At 44.6% G+C, this 25,617-nt stretch overlaps 1 long non-coding RNA gene across 1 annotated transcript in view; it reads left to right on the plus strand.

The window, feature by feature from the left end:
- The first annotated feature begins 16,020 nt into the window (after positions 1–16,020).
- LOC309385468 overlaps positions 16,021–25,617 on the plus strand; it is a 48,380-nt gene continuing 38,783 nt past the window's right edge. The window contains exon 1 of the long non-coding RNA XR_014174229.1: positions 16,021–16,193. This is a non-coding gene — a long non-coding RNA (uncharacterized lncRNA). The remainder of the gene's footprint in view (positions 16,194–25,617) is intronic.

Genomic DNA, 25,617 nt, shown 5'->3' on the forward strand with positions numbered 1-25,617 from the left:
GATACGAACGTGGACCCGTGATGCCAATGACCCTTGCCGGCATCCACAATGTCCCCCCTGCATAGTTGTGGGCGTATACTGAATCCCCTATGCTGAAGCTCCGAATCTTGCTTGTGGAGTCTGGGGGTGCTGTGGCAGAGTAATTTGGGTGAAGATGGTCCAGGTGAGACCGTAGACGGCGGCCCATGAGTAGCTCAGCAGGGCTCCTACCCGTCGTTGCGCTGGGGGTAATGTGTTGGATTAATAGGTAATGATCAATTCGTGTTTGCCAATCACCTGGACCCATCCTAGCGAGGGCCTCTTTTGCGGATCGCACCATTCTCTCCGCCTGTCCGTTTGATGCCGGATGGAATGGCGCGACGAGGGCATGCCGAATTCCCTGACCTGCTAAGTATGTTTCGAATTGCATGGCCGTGAACTGGGGCCCGTTATCGGAGACCAGGAGGTCGGGCAGGCCATGAGTGGCGAAAAGTCGCCGTAGAACCTTAATGACTGCCTCTGCCGTGGTTGAAGTCATTAGGACTACTTCTAGCCATTTGGAGTATGCATCCACAACTATAAGGAACGTCTGACCTTGAACTGGCCCTGCGAAATCGATGTGTATTCTCGACCAGGGTGCTTTTGGCTTTTCCCATTCTGTGGCGGGCGCTTCCGGGGATGCTGGTCTCGATTCTTGGCATGGATCGCAAGTGGCCACCCACTCCTCTATCTCTTTGTCCATGTTTGGCCACCAAACGTAACTTCTCGCTAACGCCTTCATCCTAACGATCCCCGGATGCCCCACATGTAATGCATCTAACACATTTCTACGTAAAGCATAAGGAATAACAACTCGATCCCCCCACAATAAACAACCTTGTATCACTGAGAGTTTGTCCCGTTTCGACCAAAACACTTTGAATTCCGGGCCCACGTTTCCCTTCGGCCACCCCCTCCAAACCCAAGTTTGAACTTGCTTTATTATATTGTCTCTAGAGGAGAACCTTGCAACGTCGCAGGAAGAAACCGGTCCTGAGTCCAAACAGTCAATGAGCAACACCGGTACTTCGGGAGTGGGGTCTGGCAATAGGTCCGGTAATGGGCAACGGCTGAGTGCGTCTGCGTGTCCTAGAGTGGAGCCCGGTCGATGAATCAACTTGTAGGAGTACGCAGCCAGGAAAACAGTCCACCTGGTCATGCGTTGAGAAAGGGAGACTGGAGTGGGGCAGTTTCCCGCCAAAAGTCCCAACAGCGGTTTGTGATCTGTAATTAGTTCAAAGTCGCGGCCGTAGAGGTATTCATGGAAACGTTTGACTCCAGCTACAGCAGCTAACGCTTCCCTGTCCATCTGGCTGTAGTTCCTCTCGGCCGATGAAAGAGTCCTAGAGTAGAAAGCGATGGGTGCTTCGTTTCCGTTTGGCATCCTGTGGCTAAGGACTGCGCCAACTCCAAAAGGTGATGCGTCGCAGGTCAATACCAGCGGTAGTGTCTGGCTGTATTGGACTAACAGCGAGTCAGTGGTGAGCAGGCGCTTTACTGCGGCAAAAGCTGCTGCTTCGGATCGTCCCCATCTCCATGGTGCATTCCTCTGGAGTAGTCGATGTAACGGCTCAGCAACGGTCGCCTTCTGTCTCAGAAAAACACTGTAGAAGTTAAGTAGTCCGAGGAAGGCCTGCAACTCCGTCTGATTCCGTGGTGTGGGGGCGTCCTGGATCGCCTTAATTTTCTTTGAAGTGGGGTGTATTCCCTGACCATCAATTCTATAACCCAGGAATTCTACGCTAGGCACGTTAATTTGGCATTTTTCCTTTTTAAGGCGGAGACCCTTTTCTCTGATTCTGGCCAAAACAGTCCTGACTCTTTTATTTAATTGCTCCTTGTTTGCAGCGGACACTAAGATGTCGTCGAAATAGGGGACGACTCCCGGTATCCCTTGCAAAAGTCGTTCCATGACGCTCTGGAACAACCCTGGAGCGATGCTCACACTGAATTGTAGCCGGTTGCATTTGAATGCTCCTCTATGCGTCACTATGGTTTGGGCCTCCGCTGTGGTGCTATCTACGGGCAACTGCTGGTAAGCTTGTGCCATGTCTAATTTAGCAAATATCTTTCCTGGCCCCAACGAGTGCAATAAGTGCTGTACTACTGGCACAGGATATGCGCTTTGTTGTAGCGCGACATTAATTGTGCATTTATAGTCCGCGCAGATGCGGACTGACCCGTCTGGCTTGACTGGGGTCACAATGGGAGTTTCCCAGCGCGCGTGATCCACCGGCTCAAGGATTCCTTGTTCCACTAACTTATCTATCTCCTTATCTATTTTTGGGCGGAGTGCAAAAGGCACTCGTCTTGGTTTAAGTTGGATTGGCGCCACTTTGGGGTCTAAATTAAATGAGATTGGTTTACCCACATACTTACCAAGACCGGGGCTGAACACATCCTCGAACTCCTTAAATATCTGCTCAGCGCTGCTGTTCTCCACGGCGTTGATTCCGGTGACTTCTAACCCCAAGGCTTCAAACCAATCTAGTCCAAGAAGGTTCTGTAACGGTGCGCTGGCGATGGTCACGGGCAGCTGGGCTACGATGTCCTTGAAACGAATCTGGAATGTGCCTTGGCCCACGATGGGGACTCGGTTCCCCTGGTAGTCTCGAAGCAGGATGTCTGGAACACGTAGTTGGCTCTTTTTGAGGCTAGGGATAGCCTGTTTCATGGATGCCCATGAAATGATCGTCAGGGACGATCCTGTGTCAACTTCTAGCTCGCAAGGTGAGCCCTCCAAGAGGACTGTGACTTTCAGCTTGTTAGGCCGCTTGGTGCGGACCTGACTTATTGTGGTGAGATACGTTCGCAATTCCTCTCTCTGGGTCAACTCTATTTCAGCGTCTGTATCCTGAAAATACTCTCGTTGAGCGTCTTGATAGAACGCTCTCTCAGCTCTTTGTGTGTAATCTCTCTGGGAATACGCTCGCTCAGCTCTTCGGGGATTTTCTCTCTGGGTAAACACTTGTGGATTTCTCTCTGGGCGCCCTTTTTGATTTCGCCAAGCCCCTGGGTTGGGCTTCTGTTGGCGGTACATGGGTGGCTGCCGTGAGGCAGGGACTTCGCTCCGGCACACTCGTGCGATGTGCCCAAGTTTGTTGCAGTGCGAACAAACAACGTTCCTGAACCTACAGGTAGACCGGGGGTGATTCCCTCCGCAGCTTGTGCAGGGCGGCAAACGGAATCCTGGTCTCCCCCCAGGCCTCATGTGACTGCTCCGCATCAGGTGACTGTCCTCAAACTCGGGATCCTCGTAGTCGGGGGTTGTGTCCTTGTAGTGAACTCTGGTTTGCCTGGGTGCTGGCTGGCTTACGCTGAAACCGCGTTGTATGGTTACCGATGATTTCTCCGCTGACTCTGATGCCCTTGCTTCGTTTAGTGCTATCTGTAGGGTTAAATTTGGGTTTGCCAACAGCTTCTTTTGTAGTGAAATGTCTCTTAACCCACAGACAAATTGTGCCAAGATATGCTCGTCCAGATCCCTGAACTCGCAGTGAGTTGCTGCTTTACGCAGGGCTGCAACATATTGGTTGATTGATTCTCCCGCCTTCTGGTTCCGCGTGTTGAATTCCTGGCGGCAAACGTGGCGGGAAGGTTTTGGCGTGTAATGAGTCTGTAGAGCCTGTTGCAACGCCGTCCATGATACCGCTTGTATCGGAGTAGGCGAGGTGAGGTCTCTGGCCGTGTTGAAGACTTCCTTTCCACAGTAGCCGAGGAAGATGTTTTTCTTTCGGGCGTCGGTTATCCCCGTGTATTCGTTCGCTTCGAGAAAACACTCGAAACGAATCATGAAGGCTTCCCATTCGTCGTTCGCTGGGTCGAATGGAGCGGGGGGAGTGTGCATCGCCATCTTCTCTTGTTTGAATTTGCCGCGCTGCGGTGTCCTGAGATGGCTGCCGAATTCCTAGGCTGGATCAAATCCGGAGATTCTGAAGTAGCGTTCTTCGTCCTATCTGTCTCTCGATCCCACCCTTGTCGCCAATGTTAGATCTGGGCAACGAGAGAATAGACTGCGGACACGGAGTGACTTAACAGCTCTTTATTAGTAGTAGTAGTGATCCAGCTTGCTCTGTGGCCGGAGGGTTCCCCTTTTATAGGACTCGGGTACGCCTCTCGACCAATCAGAGCGATACCTGTTTCCTGCTGTAGCAGCGGACCAGAGAGGAGATTTCCTACGATATATGTTAATATCTAACAATCGGCATATATACAAGGTGGGGCTCCTATTGTAATTTTGCCACCTCAATCTTGCACACTCATTCTCCACAGGACCCCCTGCTGGAAATTATAAACGTAGTTGTCTCAATGAACCAGGAATGGTCATTAGGAATTGAGCTTAACATTATTTCACCATATTAATTAGTGGCCTTAGGTGGTGGTGATGGGAAGCTAACTCAAAATGGATTAAAATTTGTAGTTGGCCCCAACAGAAAGAAAGGATACAATAATACAATAAAATACAATAGCAGAGTTGGAAGGGACCTTGGAGGCCTTCTAGTCCAACCCCCTGCCTAGGCAGGAAACCCTATATCAGTGATGGTGAACTTATGATATGCGTGCCACAGGTGGCAAGCGGAGCCATTTGTCAGGGCAAATGGTTTACTCAATATCCTTAGGGCCTGGGGGCACTGGCCAGCTGAGTTCACCCTTTTTTACACCCTTTTCTTCGCCCTCCCCAGGCTCCAGAAGCTTTATAGGAGCCTGGGGAGGGCAAAAAGAGCCTCCCCGCCCCACCGGAGGCCCTCCGGAGGCTTCATGAGCTTCCCTGAAGCCTCTGGAGCACAAAAAACGGCCCTATGGGCAAACCGGAAGTTCGGGAACGGACTTCCTGTTTTCTCGGAGGGTCATTTTGACTGCTCTGGAGGCTTCAGGGAAGCCTCTTGAAGGTCCCTGAATCCTTAGGAGCGCTTAAAATCATAAATAAATGGTAATTAGTTATATATATATGAAGACATACAAGTAATATATTGATTATGAGTGGTCCTTGGTGCCCTCTGAGCTTGCTTGTTTTCTTACCAATGTTTCACTACCCAAATTAGGTAACATCATCATCAATGCTAGTGACTAGCACTCCCACTTATTTTGTTAGTGACTAGCACTGATGGTGTTACCTAGCTTGGGTAATGAAACATCTGAAAGAAAATGAGCAAGCTCAGAAAATACCAAGGATCCCTCATGTCAACCCCGAGCTACGAATATTCTCCTTTTCTAATATATTGGTCAAGCAAGTCGGGCCTCCTTCATGGTTCTCTTTTTTTTCCTGGGTAGAAATAATATAGTTTTATACATATTCAGGGGTGGGCTGCTCCATGTTCGCCCGGGTTTGGGTGATCCCCTAGCAAAGATTCTGTGTAGTTCAGCAAACCCCCAAATCCCTGAGTCTCCAGAAGGCCAGAAATGGACTCATTTCTGGCCTCCAGGGAGCCTCTGGGGTCCGGGAAGGCTGTTTTCATCCTCCTGGAGGCCTAAGGAAAGCCTCCAGAGCCTAGAGTGGGTGAAAATGCGCCCCCCATCCCACTGTGGTGCAGGAAACCGACTAGGCTCACTCATCCATCAACTGGGCAGGGAACCCGTTACTGAATTTTTTGAAGCCCACCTCTGTACATATTGCATTGTCATGGTCACTCTTTCCCTACATTCTTCTGAGGTGATGGTAGGAGGGGAAACTTTTTTTTCAAATTGTTTCTTTTTTTAACCAGAAGATAACCTTAAGCTACATGTAATAATCTACGTGGTTTTCAGAGAGCCAAATCCCTGCCACTGCTTTCTCTTCTGATTCTTCCCCTTCTCCGTGATTGCAACTGACCTATCACCTCCTGCTTTCTTTCCCTCCCAACCTTCAGAGGTGCTCAGAAGATCAGCTACTCTTCTTCTTTGCTGGTCTTTCTGAGAGCCGGCTAATAGTGCTGCCTACAGAAAGTCTCCTGGATTGGAAAATGAACTAATGATGACATATAAGAGCTGGTTTACTCAATATCCTTAGGGCTAAGAAGAGGTAAGAACGGGAGGGTGAAGGAAGTATCGTTTTCAGCTCTGAACATAATGTGATCTAGATCCAAATTCATATCCTGGGTCCGCGGGTACCCAGAGACCTTAAACATGCCATTTGTTTAGATTTATTTGTTGATTTAAAATATTGTATAAGTCACCTTTTAGGGCATCCCCATCCAAACTGTTTTGCTTTCAAGAAACACATCATCAACGAAAGCAACTTTTAAAACCAATAATAAAAGATTAAACTACAAAAGTCAGAGAGCACCCATTACAGAACACTAAAACCCCAAATACCAGCTGGATTTCTGGACAAAAATTAGGGAAAACAAAACACATTTCTCTTAAAATCTAGAGGCAATGGATGAATGCTCTTTAGTTATGACTTACATCTAAGTCGCCAAGTTGTGTCTGATGGATAATACTACTTAGAATAAATGAAATTATATACTCATGTAGTTCTAGCTGGATGTCGCTTTTGAACAAACATGGAGTGACTCAAGGAATCGTTACCAAAAAGATGGATGGCTCTCAGGAACGGAGCTCTTTGTACAAGCTATCTGCCAGCCTCTATCTCGCTTGCTTGCTATCGGCTGCCATAGTAAGGGGAAGGGAGGGGGCACATGGTATTTGGGAGGGGAAGCATGCTGGTGGAGACATCTCAAAAAAGTGAGTGTTGTTCTCACCATCTTCTGTGCATGCTGAAGGTCATGTTTGGATTTGGTCAAGGCCAACTCTCTCTGCATACCAGCTGAATGAGGCCACCTGAAGATGCAACCCACATGACACCCTTGGGGGTTGAAGATTGGACATTGGGCCAGGGTAATTGGGGGAGGGATTTGGCTAACTTTTCATATGTACAAGTTTGATTTTTCATTTCATATCTAGCAAAAGTACCTTTTCTCTAACTAATTGGAGTTGGGGGTTTCCTTTCTTGGATGTTGAATGAGACACCACCAAACACGCTTTTCCCTCCATGAGGACTAAATGTCTATTTATTTAAGGGACGTTAATTTCTCTGAGTTGAATAGCATGCATTCAGTGAAAGGAAATGAAGGCCTGTTAATTTTCAGTTAGCATTCCAGTAAATGGTTCTGGTCTTGGATGTGAACTTCTGCAAGAGTCTACAGGGGTAAGTAGAAATAGCAAGGTTAAATAGGTGCATTAAGCAAACTGTGGCTTGAAATATGAATACCATCTAATAAGGACAAGAAATTTCTAAAGGCTAGCCATCTGTAATATCCTTGAAATTATGTTGCATAATGTAATGACATGTTATGCTACCATTAACACATTAGAACTATGTAATTTGGAAGGGGTTTCTCTCTCTCTTTTTCATACAACCACTTAAGTATATAAAATTGAAAATAATGATTATTGTAGCTCCTTCCATTTTTGGGGGGTCGATATAAGTTGAAAATTAAATACATCATGTGCGGTTATTTTACAGCGCCATGTAATTTTATGAAATCATCATATAACATATGCAGTAATTATTGGCATAAAGTTCATAGTTGCATAACTTATCATATAGAGGATCTATGAGAATACACTGATTTTGCTACCAGCCAAGGTAAGCCACTTGGTACCTGATTGACATAACCACCAGTCTAGTCAAGAGACTCTAATAATGAAGGCAAGTTGCCTAAGGCCCAAGCAAAAAATAAAATAAAACAACAACAACAACAAACTCCACCATCCTGCATGTGCTTCTAGAGCGAAGTAATTAGAATTACTTGTTTATTTATTTTTATCCGGTCAAGACATGCTTCTAGAATGAAGGAAGGAAGATTCTGGAAAAAGGGAAAACCAAGACATTTGCAGATGTGTGCTCAAAATGGAGTGTTGAAATATCATCCAAAATTAAATCAGAGTCCAAGGCAGAACTTTCCTCAAACTTCCAATTTATTAAGAGAGACATGTTGGCACATCTGTGGAAAACCTGAATCTGAAAGCCTCCTGGGTTTTCCACCCAGTTGAAAGTTCATGATCTTGCCTCCACACCCACAAGTCCATCACATGGCCCAATCTTTCACTGCCATGCTGGTAGTTCCACCCATCCAGTTCCCATCAGGCTCTGAGGTGCACAGACAAAAGATGACCTTGGGCTTCTAGAAAGGATTTTTTTATTTTGATAACAACACATTCTACTCCTTACTATTCCCTCTCCCAATTCCCCACTAATGAAAAAGCATAGTAAAATAATAGAGAGCGTGGCAGGCCAAAGATCCTAAAAGGAACCGGCTGCAGGCCTGACACCTGCTATGAATCAATATGGAGTTCAGATTGGTCAGCGCTGTGGTTTTAGATCAGACAGAATACCAGATGACTACTGTAGGCCAAGTGGCAGAAGTGGGTGAGATCCATAAAAGTTCTTGCCAGGCCAGCTTTATTTCCATCTGCTTTACATATGGGAGACAAGCACCTTAAGATTGAAGTGTGGAAAAGCCCTTACTGAAATTTTGTATTAACATTTGTGTGTGTGTATGGTGTGTGTATGCATGTGTGGGCTGGAAACAGCCTGGGTTTGAGACCCAAATGTCATACAATGGGGTGAGTGCTCATGTCAGCCTCTGCTTCGCTTACTTGCTATTGGCTGCCATAGAAACTGGGATGGTGGGGGCATGGTATTTGGGATGGGAATAAATGGTACAGGAGGTGATATGGAAAAGGGAGTTTTCTTCTCACCATCTTCTGCGCATGCTGGTGGCCAGTGTTTGGTCCTGGTCAAGGCCAACCGTCCTGCATACCAATATGATGATGCTTTTTGGAGATGCAATCCACATGACACCTAAGGGAGTTGCAGATTGGACATTGGGGTGGGGTCGTTGGAGGGAGGGGGCTGGGTTATCATTTGATATGTACTTGTTCGCGCCTTTCTGGCTCAGATCTTGCTTTACTTTCGTTGCTATCTTTTCATAACCAGTACAAGTATTTTAATTCCATGAACAATGGAGTTGGGAGTTTTCTTTCTTGGTTATTGATGGAGGCATGCCTGACATCCCATTACTTGCCCCTGCTCCTGCCCACCTAACTGTTTGACAGAAAGTTGAATCTAGGAATAAGAATTCAGTGCACGTGATTTGCATTTTAAATTGAATTTTGAGGGATCCCTGGTGCTCTCTGAGCTTGGTTGTTTTCTTGCCGACATTTCATTACCCAGATTAGGTAACATCACCACAGCACCCAGAGAGCACCAAGTACTCCTCACTTCAACCCTGAGCTACACATATTCTCTTAAATGGACTTTTCTTAATTTGGCCCCCTTGAGTATGTTACCACAACCACAAACCAATAACTTACAAAATGCGTACCCCTGAATTTTGCTGTGCTATTCTACAATTGCTTCTAAATATAAATGTACATATTGAGGAAAGTGGCTTACAAAAGTCAAGTCGAGAATATTGCACACAAAAATGTGTACAGAAGGGAAAGGGTGTGCTCAAATTGTGTTCCATGTATGTAAGTTTCTTTTAATTGAATCATGTTGATATGGGATGTAGGAAAGTTATATCTAGACTGGAGAAACAGAAAGAAGCAAAACAGATTTCTCGTCTCAAATGATCACTTGCCAAAGTTGCCTTCATGTTCTTGTATGCCGATGATGCTTTTATCCTTTCACAAACTCCAATAAGTTTGAATAGAGCCTTAAGCTCTTTTTTTCTGTCTGGAACAAGTCAAATGTTTCAAGTACTTTGGGGTTATTCTCCAATCATCAGTATCTTGCAATGCACATTTGACTTATACTCTGCAAAGTGCTCAAAGGACAGAAGATGTCATTCAATCTTTCTTCCAGCATAAAGAGGCCCAATTTTTCCTATATCAATCAAGTTCTTTAAAGACCAATCTTATGTCCAATTGTTGTATGGACCATTATTGGGACTATATAAAAAGTTACTTATCTGAAATCAGCCCAATAACATTTCAGAAATCATTCTTCCACATCTGTTTCCTCTTGAAGTCAGCTGTTTAAGAGAGGCGTGGTGGCTCGATGGCTTAAAAGGCACTGGAGTAGGTCTGTACTCCAGCGGTTCAAGTCCTAGCATTGTGTGATGGTGTGAGTGCCCATCATTCGCCTCAGCTTCTGCCAACCTAGCAGTTCAAAAACATTTTACATGTAAGTAACATGTAATAGGTACCATTTCAATGGAGAAAATATGGTGCTTCGAGCAGCAGTATGAATTCAACCAGTGCTGGACCTGGCTGAATACAAGGTGATGTGGGTGGGTGGAAAAGCCACCAATACAGACTGCCGTTGAACTTTTCTGAGTGTGGAGCTAGTTTTCCCCCTTTGGGACACTCTGGATAGTGCACAAGCATAACTGAATGGACTAGCCATTGTTGGCAGTCAAACAACTACTTTGTATTAACACTGTAGTCTCCTGGCTAATGTAACATCTTGATATGCTAAATAAATAAACACTGCCTTCCAGGTCGAAACCATTTTGTGTAGAATTTTTTTGCTGATAAATAAATGAAGGGAGACTAGTATGGATCTATTTCAAGCTATTTAGCTCTCATCACCTTATTGGGAACCCAGTAAGGATATGGCTAGCTGATGAGAGCTAAATAGGTTGAAATATTGGCTCCTGTAGTTTTTTTTGGGGAAAAAATTTGTTTCACTGTGGAGAAGAAAATTTGGATGATAAATTGTTCCAGGATGTTTTACCTTTATTAGATGTGTTCTTGTTGTTGTTAGTTGCGAAGTTGTATTCGACCCATCACGACCCCATAGACAATGTTCCTCCATGCCTTCCTGTCCTCTACCATCCCCCGGAGTCCATTTAAGCTCACAGTGACTGCTTCGGTGACTCCGTCCAGCCGCCTCATTCTTTGTCGTCCCCTTCTTCTTTTGCCCTCAATCTTTCCCAGCATTAGGCTCTTCTCCAGTGAGTCCTTCCTTCTCATTTGGTGGCCAAAGTATTTGAGTTTCATCTTCAGGATCTGGCCTTCTAAAGAGCCGTCAAGGTTGATCTCCTCTAGGACTGACCAGTTATTAGATGTGGTAAGCACAATTTTTGAATACACAAAACTGAAGATTAGTTGAAGGATCCTTGACATTGATCAGAGTGCAATGACAAAATCAGTCTGTTTATTTATTTTTATTTTATGTGATCAGATTAAGAGACCCATCTCACTCAAGAGAGTGACTCCAGGCAATGCACAATGCAAAACATAAAAATTCAAAAGCTGTAAAAATAATAATAATGCAGAGTCATAGCAATAGGCTAGCTAAAAACTTATATCTGCTCACTGTTCCAGCATTTCTCAGAGTGGCATCATTTGAGTGTTTCAGTGTGCCTTTAGTCTGGCCATTGCACAAGAAAAATGCATGAAGTTAACATATGTAAAGAAGTGATGCTCATCTAATTTGGTGGCAATTGAAACAACAAGGCTGGGTTTTGCTCCAGTGTAACTCTTCTGAGGCTATCGGTTCAGAGAATCTATTTCCTTTGAAATAAAATATCAAGGTCAGTCTGATACATTTCATATTACTCTGCCTTCAATCTGTTGGGCATGATGAAACAAATCTGAGAGTTGCCAAGTTTTTCTGGAGCGCATACCACACCCATCAGGCACTGGTCAGTAGGGTCAGTGATTATTTGAAGTTTGCTTATGCTGTGTGTTGTTAATGGTGTTTGTTGCCTTTAAACTATGGTCAACGATCAAAATAAAATTGGATTTGATTTGATGTGACTTGGCATATTTCTCTATCTCAAGGGGGTCTCAGCTGCTGTTCCTCCCTTGTGATCTAAGGGATATTGAAGGCCTGAATGCAGTTTATATTTATCCAGAAATCATCAGAAAATAGTTAAACTCTGGGCAGACACCACTAATCTGTTTCAGTTTCAAGTAAAAAAAAGAAACTTGTCATTGTTTTCTTCTGAAACCAACTGTATAGAATTGGAAATTGTATCAGCTTCTTTTTGGTGAAGAACATTGGACTTTAAAAAAAAAGTTTGGAGTTTAGAGTCCTGTAATAGATGAAGGGCCATGGTGGCTCAGTGGCTAAGACACTGAGCTTGTCGATCAGAAGGTCAGCAGTTCAGCGGTTCGAATCCCTAGTGTCGCGCAATCGAGTGAGCTCCCGTTACTTGACCCAGCTTCTGCCCACATAGCACTTCGAAAGCATGTAAAAATGCAAGTACAAAAATAGGGACCACTTTGGTGGGAAGGTAACAGTGTTCCATGCGCCTTTGGAGTTTAGTCATGCTGGCCACATGACCATGGAGACGTCTTCAGACAGCATTGGCTCTTTGGCTTTGAAACGGAGATGAGTACCGCCCCCTAGAGTCAGGAATGACTAGTATACAGTATATGTGCGAGGGGAGCCTTTACCTTTATCTTAATAGATGAACAGTGACATTATGGAAGAGAGAATAAAAACATACCAGAATTCCAAATCGTTTTCCATTAGAGATCTTAGGAGATAGTCCAGAAAACAAGTTTTGTTGGAGGTTGGATAATACTAACAACCAGAGTTTATTTCCTTATAGAAAGAAAAAAAATGAAAATAGACCAATTTCTCTCTCAAGAAAAGAAAAAGTGGAGAAAAAAGAGGGGGGGCAAGAGAAAAATGATTTTTATCTTACTTGGGGGTTTGTAATGATAATCAACTGGAATAATTTTGCAGGGTGGATTCTCTATTGTCAGTATAGCCACCAGGAAGTTGTAAAGCTGGATAATCCTCCAAAGTGATGAAGGTTGAGTGACAGCTATTGCTCAGGACTGTTTCTCATTTTGCCACTAATGTCTGTTGAACAGTGCTACCTCCTGATGTATTTATTATCACAATGTGTACATGTTTTTGATTAACAATAGCTGATAGTAACAAATATATAAAGATGACCGTGGTAAAGGATACATTTAGATTAAAAATCAGTGAATAACATAAATAAAAAGCATAAGCATCTCAATATCAAGACAAAGCTATCATCTATCTACCTGTCTACTTATCTACCTATCCATCCATCTACCTACCTACTTACCTACCTACCTACCTACCTACCTACCTACCTACCTACCTACATCTCTCTCTTTCTTTCTCTCTCTCATCCATCCATCCATCCATCCATCCATCCATCCATCTATCCATCCATCCAAAGGTGGGTTACTCCCGGTTCGGCCCGGATCAGGCGAACTGGTAGTAGTGGCAGTGGGAGGCTCCGCCCCTCTGCCCGGATACTTCTGTGCAGAAATGTCACAAGTGAACATGCACGAGCAAACTGGTAGTAAAAATAATGTAAACCCACCACTGTATCAGAGAGGTGGGTTGTTAATATTTTTACTACTGGTTCAGGGGTGCTCCCTCACGTGTGCAACCCTTCTGCGCATGTGTAGAAGCATCCAGGCGGAGCCTCCCACTGCCGCTACTACCGGAGCCTCCCACTGCCGCTACTAGCCAGGCCAAACCAGCAGCAACCCATCTCTGCACTCTGTCTGTCTGTCTGTCTGTCTGTCTGTCTATCTATCTCCATCCATCCATCCATCCATCCATCCATCCATCTACCTATCTATCTCTACCCCCCCCCCTCTCACAGACACACACATCAATGACACTGTAAATTAGGGAGGCCTTTGATTTATTGATTGGTTGATTGATTGAATGATTGACTGACTGATTGATTTGGCCTGGTTTATTTTGCTTTGTTCTAGCGTCTTCTATGTATGGGGCTAGACACCCATTGTTGCTGCAAGCCTTGGGGCACTACATAAGACTGAATGAAATCCCCCCCCCCAAATGGCCAAAAAGATTAAGAAGGCAGCAGTACCCATGCAATAGGAGCCTTACTACTCCCTTAGACATGCTACTGATGTCAACACATCTGCAGAAAAGCCAAGGGTTCAGTTGAGGAGCCCCAACTGCTGTCTTGACTTTTTTTTAATATTCCTGTACTGATGGCTTCTGTGATGACAACTTAATCACAATTAATAGTGGTTGAATTAGGAAAGAAAGAGCATCTTAGCACAGCTACTGCAGTATTTCCTGCTGTCCTTGTCCTGCCAAAGCTGCCACAAAAGTGCTTTTCTCAATGACTTTCTTCTGTCATCTAGGAAGAAAGCCAAGAGCTCTCCATTTTATGGTTTGTACAAGGAGGCAACAGCAACAGAGGAGCATTTCAAGCTCAACAGCAGCCCTCCCTCCCCCCCCCAAGCAGCTGATTTAAGAATATGTCAGGATCACACCCCGCAATATTTATCTAGAAAATCAAACATGTGCCTAAGGGCTTTAAAAAAAAAAGACTGGATAATCTGGATAGATCCACAAAGAAATAGAATGGGAAGAGATCAAAAAGAGCATCTAGTCTGACCGTGTGCTATGTACAAGAATAAAAATTTAATCTTATATAAGAAGTGGCTAGAGGGATGTGGTGGCTCAGTGGCTAAGACACTGAGCTTGTCGATCAAAAAGGTCAGCAGTTCGACGGTTCGAATCCCTAGCGCTGCATAATGGAGTGAGCTCCCATTACTTGTCCCAGCTTCTGCCAAAGTAGCAATTCTAAAGCATGTAAAAATGCAAGTAGAAAAATAGGGACCACCTTTGGTGTAAGGTAACAGTGTTCTATGCGCCTTCGGAGTTTAGTCATGCCAGCCACATGACCACAGAGACATCTTTGGAAAGCATTGGCTCTTTAGCTTTGAAACGGAGATGAGCACCGCCCTCTAAAGTCAGGAACGACAAGCACATATGTGTGAGGGGAACCTTTACCTTTAAGAAGTGGCTATTTGCCTTTTTATTAAAAAAAATAGCTAGAATTGGGGGAACCCCACAATCTTTACAGGTTGACTTACGGTCAAAATTGACCCCCAAATCCCTTTTGCTAAATGGTACAATTCTTAATCACTGCAGTTGTTAAGTTAGTAACATGGTTGTTAAGTGAATCAGACTTCCCTATTGACTTTGCTCTTCCAAAGGTCACCAAAGGGGATCACATGATCCCAGGACACTACAGCCATCATAAATATGAACCAGTTGCCAAGCATCTGAATTTTGATCATGTGGCCCTAGGGATGCGGCAGTGGTTGTAAGCATGAAAAATGGTCATGTCACATTTTTCAATGCCGTTGTTACTTTGAATGGTCACTAAATGAACTGTTGTAAGTCGAGGGCTACCTGTATTTCTACCCTTGTGCAGATCTGATTGTCAGGAAGTATTCTTTTACTAAGGACCTCGTATCAAGACACCTGTTAAGACATGCTAGAAGAAATAAGTGACCGCCACAATTTCTTTCTTCCGTATTATGTCTTCACAGTTTGGGCCTTCATACTCTACCCTTTCCCCCTGAAAATAAGACCTCCCCGGATAATAAACCCAATCTGGCTTTTGAGTGCATGTGCTAAAATAAGCCCTCCCCTGAAAATAAACCCTCCCTGAAAATATTGCAACGCAGCAGCAGCCATGAGGTGACCATGCTCACCACCTCCTGCACCTCAAAAATAACAAGACCATCCCAAAAATAAGGCCAAGTGCTAATTCCAGGGGGTTAAAAGAAAATAAGACCCTATCTTATTTTCAGGGAAACAGGTATCATTCCAGAGCTTGTTGAATAAGCTGCAGGTGGGTTCAGACATAAAATGCTAACTCATAAAGCATGTTTTGCAACAGCTGTGGCTGGATTCATATAAACAAGCAGCAAACACATCATGCAATGGCTTTGTGTACATTGTGAATCTGGCCAGCTGTGTCAGTTCAACAGGAGCTTTATGACATCACAATGGGTGGGATAGAGAAACTTCAGTATTTGGTGGGTGGGGCTGGAAGGAAGAACCCGTAGATTAGTCAGTACAATTGCACATGGCTAAGCTCTCGCAAGCCAATCAGTTTAGCCTATCTCTCTCATCCCAGGCCTACCCCTGGCTAGCAAAATATTAACAGAGCAGATAAACCCTTAACAAATCCCTGGAGGACCGAAGGATCACCTGAATCTGTGATGAGATTGGTGTGGGGTTGAAAGGCATAGACTCCGGTCACTTCTGTTTATAGATTTGTTCTTTCTCACCATTGGAGTTGAGCAAATGTTTAATCGCTTTCTCCTGCTGACTTTTGGCTTTCGGATAATGCTGCGGAGCAAAGTTGCCTTTTCAAACGTACCCTCTCCCCTCTTCGTGCCATCTGTACTTCCGCTTAGCAACTAACAGATGGCAGGCTCTCTGTGTTCGATAAAAGAACATTTGGCAGGTTGGTTTATTTCAAGATATTCCTTTCTTGAGGCTCGGGCTTTATAGTTAGCAAAGGGAGGGAAGAAAGCCAGGTTGTTCAGAAGATGACAAGAGGGCAAGTCGCTAAAGCTGGAAGTGAGGGAAAGACAGTGCTATCTGGCTATTCTCATTCCATCATCCTTGCCACCCCTTGCACCTTGGACATCAATTGTTTCAACTCCTACCCTCAAAACAAAGCTACAGAGCACTGTACACAAAGACAACTAGAAACAAGAACAGTTTTTCTCTGAACGCCATCACTCTGCTAAACAAATAATTCCCTCACCACTGTCAAAGTATTCATTAAGGCTGCATTACTATTACTATTAGTCTTCTCATAGTTCCTATCACCCATCTCCTCCCACTTATGACTGCAGGACTGTAACTTTGTTGCTTGTATCCTTACGATTGATATTGATATTGATTGTTTCCTGATTGCTTATTTGTACCCTATGACTATCATTAAGTGTTGTACCTTATGATTCTTGATGAATGTATCTTGTCTTTTTATGTACACTGAGAGCATATGCACCAAAGACAAATTCCTTGGGTGTCCAATAACACTTGGCCAATAAAGAATTATGTTCTATTCTATTCTATTCTATTCTATTCTATTCTATTCTATTCTATTCTGAGAGGGGACAAACCCATCCATAATCCAAATGATTGAAAGGCAAAGGTGCTGCAGGACAGCTGGCTTCAGGTGCAAGCAGGCAGGTGGAATGCCAAGGCATCTACCACTGGTCTGGGTTTCCTCTCTACAGCTGGCTCATTAGGAGCCCCAAGCCGGGGCTCCCTCTTACTGAAAAGGCAAAGATCGCAGCAGGGAAGTTAGCTCTTGGGCTACTCACATTTCTCTCTCACTCCCTCTCTGCCCGCCAAGCTTTGCAAAGCCTTTTCTGGCAGCTCATTAGGAGGTGCACCGATGCATAAGAGACAGTCATTAGGAGTGTTTTTCAACATTGCCTTTTGATCAGGTGACTATAAGTCTCATGGAGACGTTTGCTTACATTGTTTTCCTTGAGCGTCCTCTGTTGCTATATCGAGAATGACATGCATAGAAAACGGGGGAAACTAGCTTGACCTTTCCATGTCTCAGGCGGGGAGGGGTGGAGTGTGGCCTCGCGCCATTGGGTTCTCAGAGTTTTGCCTTGATATTGTCAACGGTGATGCCACAACAAGAGCAGGGCAAGGCAATCCCTTGGCAGCCACACTTCATCCACTTTTAATAATTGGTGCCAAGGGCAGAGAGGCTGATGGGGAAGGAGATAATGGCAATGCCATAGGTTTTCCTGGAGTTTGCTTTTGTTGGGCAGGCTGGCCTTCATTTGTAAAGAATGCCCCTCTGGGCTTCCTGCTCAGAATTCAATTCTGGGTGGATGAGGTTCATTGATATTTATTTTCACTGGGTGATTGTGATAAGATTATTTTAATATCCCATGGAAAGGCCATGTTTGTGGGCTATCTGTTTGGAAAAACAACTTACACGCATGCATTGTAACATAGTTGGATTCATTCTCCATCAAAGAATGGTTGGGAACTTCAGCTGATCAGGGGTGTTAAACTCGATTTCATTGAGGGCCGCATCAGGGGTTGTGTTTGGCCCCGAGCTCTGCTTTTCCTGGCAGAGGCACTGCAGGCCAGTTCTTTACTGTTTCCAAGGCAGTCCCATGGGCCAGATGTAAGCACCCCACTGGCCAGATATGGCCCCCAGGCCTTGAGTTTGACACCCTGTTGTAGTAAGGCTTTAGATTCTGGTTGGTTATGGTAATGTATGATTGCAGTAATTCTTTGGGCTAATAATATCTTTCTGAGCTCTCAGCCCAGCTGACAACTATCAGCTACAAGCCTAACATGATGAATAATGGATCTGTAGGCTTCCAGTTAGTGCTGAACTACAACTTCCAGCATCCCTTTCTACTGGAAATTCTGGCTTGGGTAGGTAGGAGCTTTAATTCTGCAACATCTGAAGTACCACACGTTGTCCGCCACACTGTCTAACTTAGGACGTATGAGTGACACAATGTCAGCCCATTAATTTCTTCAAGAAAGGCTCTTCCGCGCCTCCCCTCAGCTGCTGGAGTGAGAAAATACCTTTCCAAAATCTGATACAAATATGGGGATATCCTTTGAGATTCCCATTTGCAGACAAGACCATTTTTCTTCAGCTAAGCCTTTATCTTCACTCGTTGACTTGTGATCAGGGGTGGGCTTCAAAAATTGCAGCAACGGGTTTGCTGCCCTTTGCTGGGTGGGCGTGGTCAGGGTGGGCATGGCCTAGTCAGCCTCCTACACCATGGAAGGAGGAGGTTGCCCTTCCCAGGCTTTGGAGGCTTTCCTCAAGCCTCTGGGAGGGCAAAAACTGCTTGCCCCAGAAACAGGCCTGTCTTTGGACTTCCAGTACTTCCGGTAGGCCCATTTCCCCCCTCCTCGAGCCTCCGCGTGGGCCCTGCACTTACCTGGCATGATGAACGGGTTGTATGGAGAATCCTGGGAGGGTAGGGGTGGAGTGTGAGTGGCAGAGTGGGAGGGGCATGGCCAGCCAGAGGTAGCATTTGGGGGTTCACCAAACTGAGCAGAATCCTAGCTAGAGGATCGCCTGAACCCGTGTGAATCCCCAGCAGCCCACCCTTGTTTGTTATAGTTAAGATTGCAGTAAATACCCAAAGAATATTTGCTGGATTTGTGGGTGGGATTCATCCTTCTTTCAAGGGGAGGATGGGTGGTAAGGAGAAAAAAAATGGAAGATCGTAATAGCTAAAATTTATAGGTGGACCCAGGGATGGTTTCTGTGCTTTGAAAGCTGATGTAAAAACCTTTGAAATAAAGCATGAGGGTTAGTTCAGAGCCCAGTAACTTTTCTGTTCTCCGTCCCACAGTCTTTGCATGCTTCGGAAACGGGTGAGAAGCGGTGGTGGGATTCAAATTTTTTTTAATACCAGTTTTATGGGCATGGCTTGGTGGGCTTGGTGTGGCTTGGTGGGCATGGCAGGGGGAGCTTACAGTAAAATCTCCATTCCCTCCCCACTCCAGGGGAAGGTTCCTGCAAAATTCCCATTTCCTCCCAATCAGCTGGGACTCAGGAGGCAGAGAAGAGATGGGGCGGGGCCAGTTAGTGGTGGTATTTACCGGTTCTCTGAACTACTCAAATTTCTCCAGAACCTGTTCAATACCACCTCCAGAAACACATTCTGATGAGGATAAATTTGTAAGATACGATGGAATAAAAAGATGGTGGCTTCCATAGAGTTTTTATTTGCTCTTATACTTTTTTTAAACTTTGGAGATGTTTTTCACCATTCTTAACTTCTTTAAGCACCATTATGAGTAAACGGGATGTAAATTTAACAAAGTAGAGGAAGGAATTCTGTTTTCCCCTTTTCACTTTACATCCGGACTGTGAGACATGGCTTGATAAGTGAGCTTTCTTCTCGATGAAGAAAAACGGTGTTCTGGCACTTGAAAGGCTGATTAAGCCACAATAAATAAGTAAATAAAGAAGGGCTCAGTTTTGGAAGTTTATCAAAGCAGAAGTGCAGCATCTTAATCAGGTCTGCTTCGGGGTATCTAAAGACCATGGCATTCCAATTATATAAAATTCCACGAATTTCAGCCGAGACTCCTGCTGACTAATTCATAGCTTGTTTTCCGCTACATGGCTTTGAGTGCTTGTTAGGGCTAAGAAAGAGATTTTCTGGGGTGGGTATAGGGAAAGCGGGAGGGAAGCAACAATGGTTGGATTTCTCTGCTTCCATTACACTGTCTTATGATAGCCAACAATTAGTTAATCTCCTTGGCAGCAAAATGACAGGATGGGACTTGACCAAATACAATGTGCGGCGCACATAGACATCCGCCCCAGCTGAAAGGCATTACAATGTTTGTTAACCTTAAGGGTCACTCCTGATTCACTTCTGCAGACAGAAAACAAGATTTATAGAACACGGATCAATACAGCCCAAAGACTTTCGCCACGCAGGATGCTAGATTGAGGCACTTCTCTTTATCAGTTTACCATGACACTAATGTATTTTGCCTGTTTTGCCTGGGCAGTGATGAATCTGTTGGCAAGAGAAAACAAATAAGTTCTGTTGTTGAGAGACATGTTGTCTATGATTTGTCTCAGCAGACAAGCCAGCACACTGGCCAATTCATTTCCTATTTAATTTAAGTGGCATATCTGTCTTCCCCTTTCTGGCGTGTCTTTTGTCTGCAGCACAAACCTTCCCTGGCATTCTCCAAGGGAGCTTGCTGCCGATTGCATCAGACTGAGGGAATCCTCCAACGAGGGAGGCCATTGCTGACAGTGTTTCCCCTCCTTTCGTGCTTCCTGCTGCCTTCCATGATTTTGTTCGCTGTAGAAGTACAGTATGGGAAGGAAGGATGTGCCCACATTAAAGGGAGGGGGTTGCATTGCAACTTTCACAACTGGTCCTCATCCCTGCATTTGAGTCACTTCTGGTCACACCTGCCAACCTGAGCAAGGCAGCGGGGTAATAGGTGTTGTGGCCCACCAGTGGCCAGCAGAGCTGGCAGCAGATTCAGAGAGTAAGGAGGTTGGAATGGAACCTGGGCCAGTCCTGGAGTTTTGGGAAGGCTCGGATGAGGGCTCTGCATCAGAGGCAGAGAGGGGACCAAGGCCATCTAGTAGTTATTTGCTGCCTCTGGAGTCTGACATCAGCGAGGCAGAAGAACAGCAGGAGCCTGTTCCCAGCATGCGCATGCTCAGAGCTGCTGAAGGCAAGAACAATTAAGAAAACAGGGTCAACTTGGGAGTAAGGCTTGAAGATGATTGGCCCCTCCCATAAGACATAAAAGAGGAGCTAATGGGAGGTGAGCTTTGGCAGGAAGCAATTAGTTCATCTGGTCGCTTCAAGCTTTGAAAAGTTCTGTTTGACTCTGTGCTAAGTTTGGCCTGGCTCTGCATTTGGTAATTAGGTCTCTGGCAGCATTCCAAGGGAGATAAGGTGGGTGTTTAGCAACATTTCCCTGAAAGACTGTGGCAACTCTAGCAGACATCTGTCGGAACCTTCACAGACTGTTTGTGAAGCCTTGCGGACTATGAATGACCATAATTTACATCCGTATAAATAAAAGAGGCCTCTTGGGACTAAGATTGTGATTTATGCTTTCTTAGGAAGCCTAGGTCAGAACAATAGGAGGTGAGCATGAATGTCTTCCATGAACCTCTTTTCTCCATAATGATTTTAGGGCCATCCTTGGAAGGGGATACCAAAGCTAAGATCAACCTCCTTTTGCCAAATGTCTATCCAATGAGTTTTTCACTTTCAGGTGGGTTGAATATCTGAGCCTCTGTCCCTTGGGATTCTCATTATGAAAACTTTTGAAGAAAGAATAGTGTCCAAAAACACGATGGGCTTCATAGAAAAATCATCTTGCAGCCCAAACCCTCTTGTAAGGTAGCTGTTCAAAGTGCTTATCTTTCTTCATCTTCTCCAGGCTTCTGGTCAGAATGAAGCCGCCAGATTGGCCATCAAAAGGAATCATTATTTATTTACTGCCTTTATAAATGCAGAAGGCTATGTTTAGTGCCATGAGAGCTAATGGGCAGACTAGGTAGGCAAAGTTAATTAGAGAGATAGGAATGGGTAAGGGGTGGGGATTAGATGGTATGGGTTTGGCAAGTTGACAGCCTCGAAACTTTAGCATTAGAGCCAACCTTCTGTTATGATACTCCATGTTGCTTTAAATGTGTGCGGGAAACAGTGGCATTCATGTCACCAAGCTTACTTACCTTGACTGACAGTAGCAAATATGCTTGGAGGGGCAGTTTCACTCAGAACTTCATTGAGCAAGGCCCCCTCCCCCTGGTGCTCTGCGCATCTCTAGTAGATAGATAGTAAATTATGCACCCACAAGGTAAGGCTTGGATTTGCCTGCAGTTGTCATCCTTGCAAAACAGGGCGTCCATCAATCTTACCTGCCATTCTGCCCATCCTCGGACAAAATTTATCAGAAAAGCTGGAAACTGACAGATGCCTACTTGCTCATCACCTTGACCTTTCTTTTCTTCTCCGTTCCTGGATCGTTCTCCTTTTAAGCAAGGGAGAAGCAACTTAAGCAAGTTGTTCAATACAAAGAATGAGATTTTAATCATCAGAGCATCATTTCCCAACCTCGGCAACTTGCAGGTGTGTGGACTTCAAATCCCAGAATTCAACAGCCAGCATTAACCATCGATGAGAATGCTGGGAGATTAATTCCAAAGCCCTGGAAATTAACAAGGTTGGAAAACATGGAATTCGAGACTTAAACAGAGATTCCATCTCTGCATATATTTTGCAAAATAATAATAATAATAATAATGATCAGAGGTACCAAATTGGTTTCAAGTGAGGCAAATTCATAATGTAATCAAAATATCATCCGTGGTTTTGGGGTTGAGTGTCACTTCTACGCTGATGATACCCAGCTGTATATTTCAACCCCAAACCACCCCAACGAGGCTGTCGAAGTGATGTCCCGGTGTTTGGAAGCCGTCGGGGTCTGGATGGGGGACAACAGACTTAAACTCAACCCCTCCAAGACTGAGTGGCTGTGGCTACCGGCACCTCGGTTCAGCCAGCTGATTCCATCGCTGGCCATAGGGGGCGAACAATTGCCCCCTGTGGAACGGGCGCGCAATTTGGGCGTCCTCCTTGATGCCCGGCTGTCAATGGATGACCATGTGGCAGCCGTGGCAAGGGGGGCGTTCCACCAGGTTCGCCTGGTGCGCCAATTGCGCCCCCTACTGGACCGGGATGCCCTACGCACGGTCACTCATGCGTTGGTGACGTCCCGCCTGGATTACTGCAACGCTCTCTACATGGGGCTGCCCTTGGGACGCGCCCGGAGACTGCAGTTAGTTCAGAACGCAGCCGCGTGGGCTGTGATGGGGAGTACAAGGTACTCCCACGTAACACCTCTCCTGCGCGAGCTGCACTGGCTGCCTGTGGTTTTTCGGGTGCGTTTCAAGGTGCTGATTACCATCTTTAAAGCGCTCCATGGCACGGGACCTAGTTACTTGCGGGATCGCATCCTCCCACATACATCCCTGCGGCCAATTCGCTCACACAGAGAGGGACTTCAACGGGCGACACCAAGGAGTAGGGCCTTCTCTGTGATGGGCCCAACCCTCTGGAATGACCTCCCCCCCGACATTAGAACCACTACTGACCTCCGCTCCTTCCGGCAAAAATTGAAGACTCACCTGTTCCAATTAGCAGGCCTGGCATAATTACAACTGTCCCTCCTGGCAAATGTATTAACTGGTTATTTTAGGGGTATTGTTTTTAACTTATTGTGTGTGTTTTAGGGGTTCAAAATCCTATATTTATATATATTGCTTTGTACAGTTCTTTTAATTCCATTTTTAACCTCCTCCATTCCAACTGTACATATTCAATTTTTATTGTATTTTGATATATTTGGCATGGACTGTACACCGCCCCGAGTCCCTTTTTGGGAGAGGGGGTGGTCTAGAAGCATGAATAATAAATAAATAAATAAATAAATAAATAAATCTAAACCTCCTAAAAACCACTAACACTTGAAGAAAGATGTATATCTAAAGAGAGAGTCCCTTGAGTTGATTTCAACTGATGTCTACATGGATTTATCCCAGTGGTGAAATTCAATTTTTACTACCGGTTCTGTGGGCGTGGCTTTGTGGGCGTGGCAAGGGAAGGATACTGCAAAATCCCCATTCCCTCCCCACTCCTGGGGGAAGGATATTACAAAATCCCCATTCCTTCCCCACTGTGGGGCCAGCCAGAGGTGGTATTTGCCGGTTCTCCAAAATACTCAAAATTTCCAGTACCGGTTCTCCAGAACCGTCTGTCAGAACCTGCTGAATTTCACTCCTGATTTGTCCATGTAGTTTAGGAAACTGAACTGATTTATATGTATCACACACTTTTTATACACATAAAAAGAGTTGATGCTTTGATCACATCAGTTGTGCCCACCATTTTAATACTGTTCACATCACCACCCTGGGCACTCTTGTTTAGGCATGCCTTTTTCCAGGATGTCTTCTCTCCCCCCCCCCCCCCCCAGTCTAAACCAGGGCTGTCTAACCTTGGCAACTTTAAGATTTGTGGACTTCAACTCCCAGGAGCATGGGTGGCTGGAGAATTCTGGGAATTGAAGTCCGTAAATCTTAAGGTTGCCAAAGATGGATACTCCTGGCCTATATCACAGGTGTGAAGCTCTCAGCGTAAACGTTTCCATCATGTGATGTTTTCCCAATGCTTTTTCCCTTTGTGGAGCTGGGGTGGGCATGGCCTGCACATCACACATCCAGTCCACAGGCTGCCATTTTGACACCCTTGGTCAAGACTATAACCTTGGACTTTCTGATGGTTTCCTATTCAGATATTAACCATGCTTGATCTTTCTTCATTTTTTTTCAAGGTCAGTCAAATTTGGCTAAATGCTTCATTCAATAATAGAGTAATCTGATCAATGTTACACAAAATCCTTATACAAAGAATGAGAAATTGTCTTGAGATTAGCAAAATTGTGGGAAGAGAAATTTGGATTTGAACTTGAATATCCCTAGAACTCTTTGTAGTACAGACTTTCAAATCACCTGCAACAGATAATCAGGAATTGACCACAAAGAGAATTAGCACAGGGCTCTGCCCTGTGAGTGACAAACACAGATTTTAAATGTTAATAGAATGTATTGGAAGAGTTGGCAGAAAATATTGCATCAATTGTGATGCCCAATCTTAAGTTTGAAAGTTTTTGAAAAATTGAGAAAAATCACCTGCAAATCTTTTTTTTTAAAGGAAGCTTACTGTGGTTTGTACATTTTTAGCCACCACACTTGGCTAAACAAATAAAGTTATAAATAAATAAAAAATGAAAAGAAAAGTGAAAATGCATATTCATTTAATCAGTGGCATGCAGTGTGGAAATTGTCCTCGGCGAAAATGTGATACCATAAGATGCTGTGAAAAACCTGCCAAGTACAAGATAAATTTACTCATGTCCAGCTCCAATTTATTAGCTGTATTAACAGTGTTTTAATAATTGTTCTTCTCCTATAAAAATGTCGGTTTGGATAAGAAATATTGAACATGGAGGTTTAAAATTTTGTATTCTAAAAGATTCACATGCCAAGTTTTTATTCTGGTTTTCCCTTTTACTTCAGTCACTTTCCTTTTCTTTTGTTTTAATTATCTATATTTAGAGTTGGCAGGAGATGATGATTAGAGTGAGTGATGATGGAAAGCCACTCGGAGCTTTCAGTTGCAAATAAATGTGTGTGTGGCCCTAGGATATATTATTAAATAGAGCAAGAGGTGAAGGGCAAACCTTATCTTACCATTTCCATGCATAAAAAATAATTAATGAATTAAATCTTACCTCAAAGGAAAAGAAGAAGGACGATGGAG

This window comes from Natrix helvetica (genome assembly GCF_964273705.1).
Source record: "Natrix helvetica genome assembly, chromosome: 1".
Lineage (NCBI taxonomy): Eukaryota > Metazoa > Chordata > Lepidosauria > Squamata > Natricidae > Natrix > Natrix helvetica.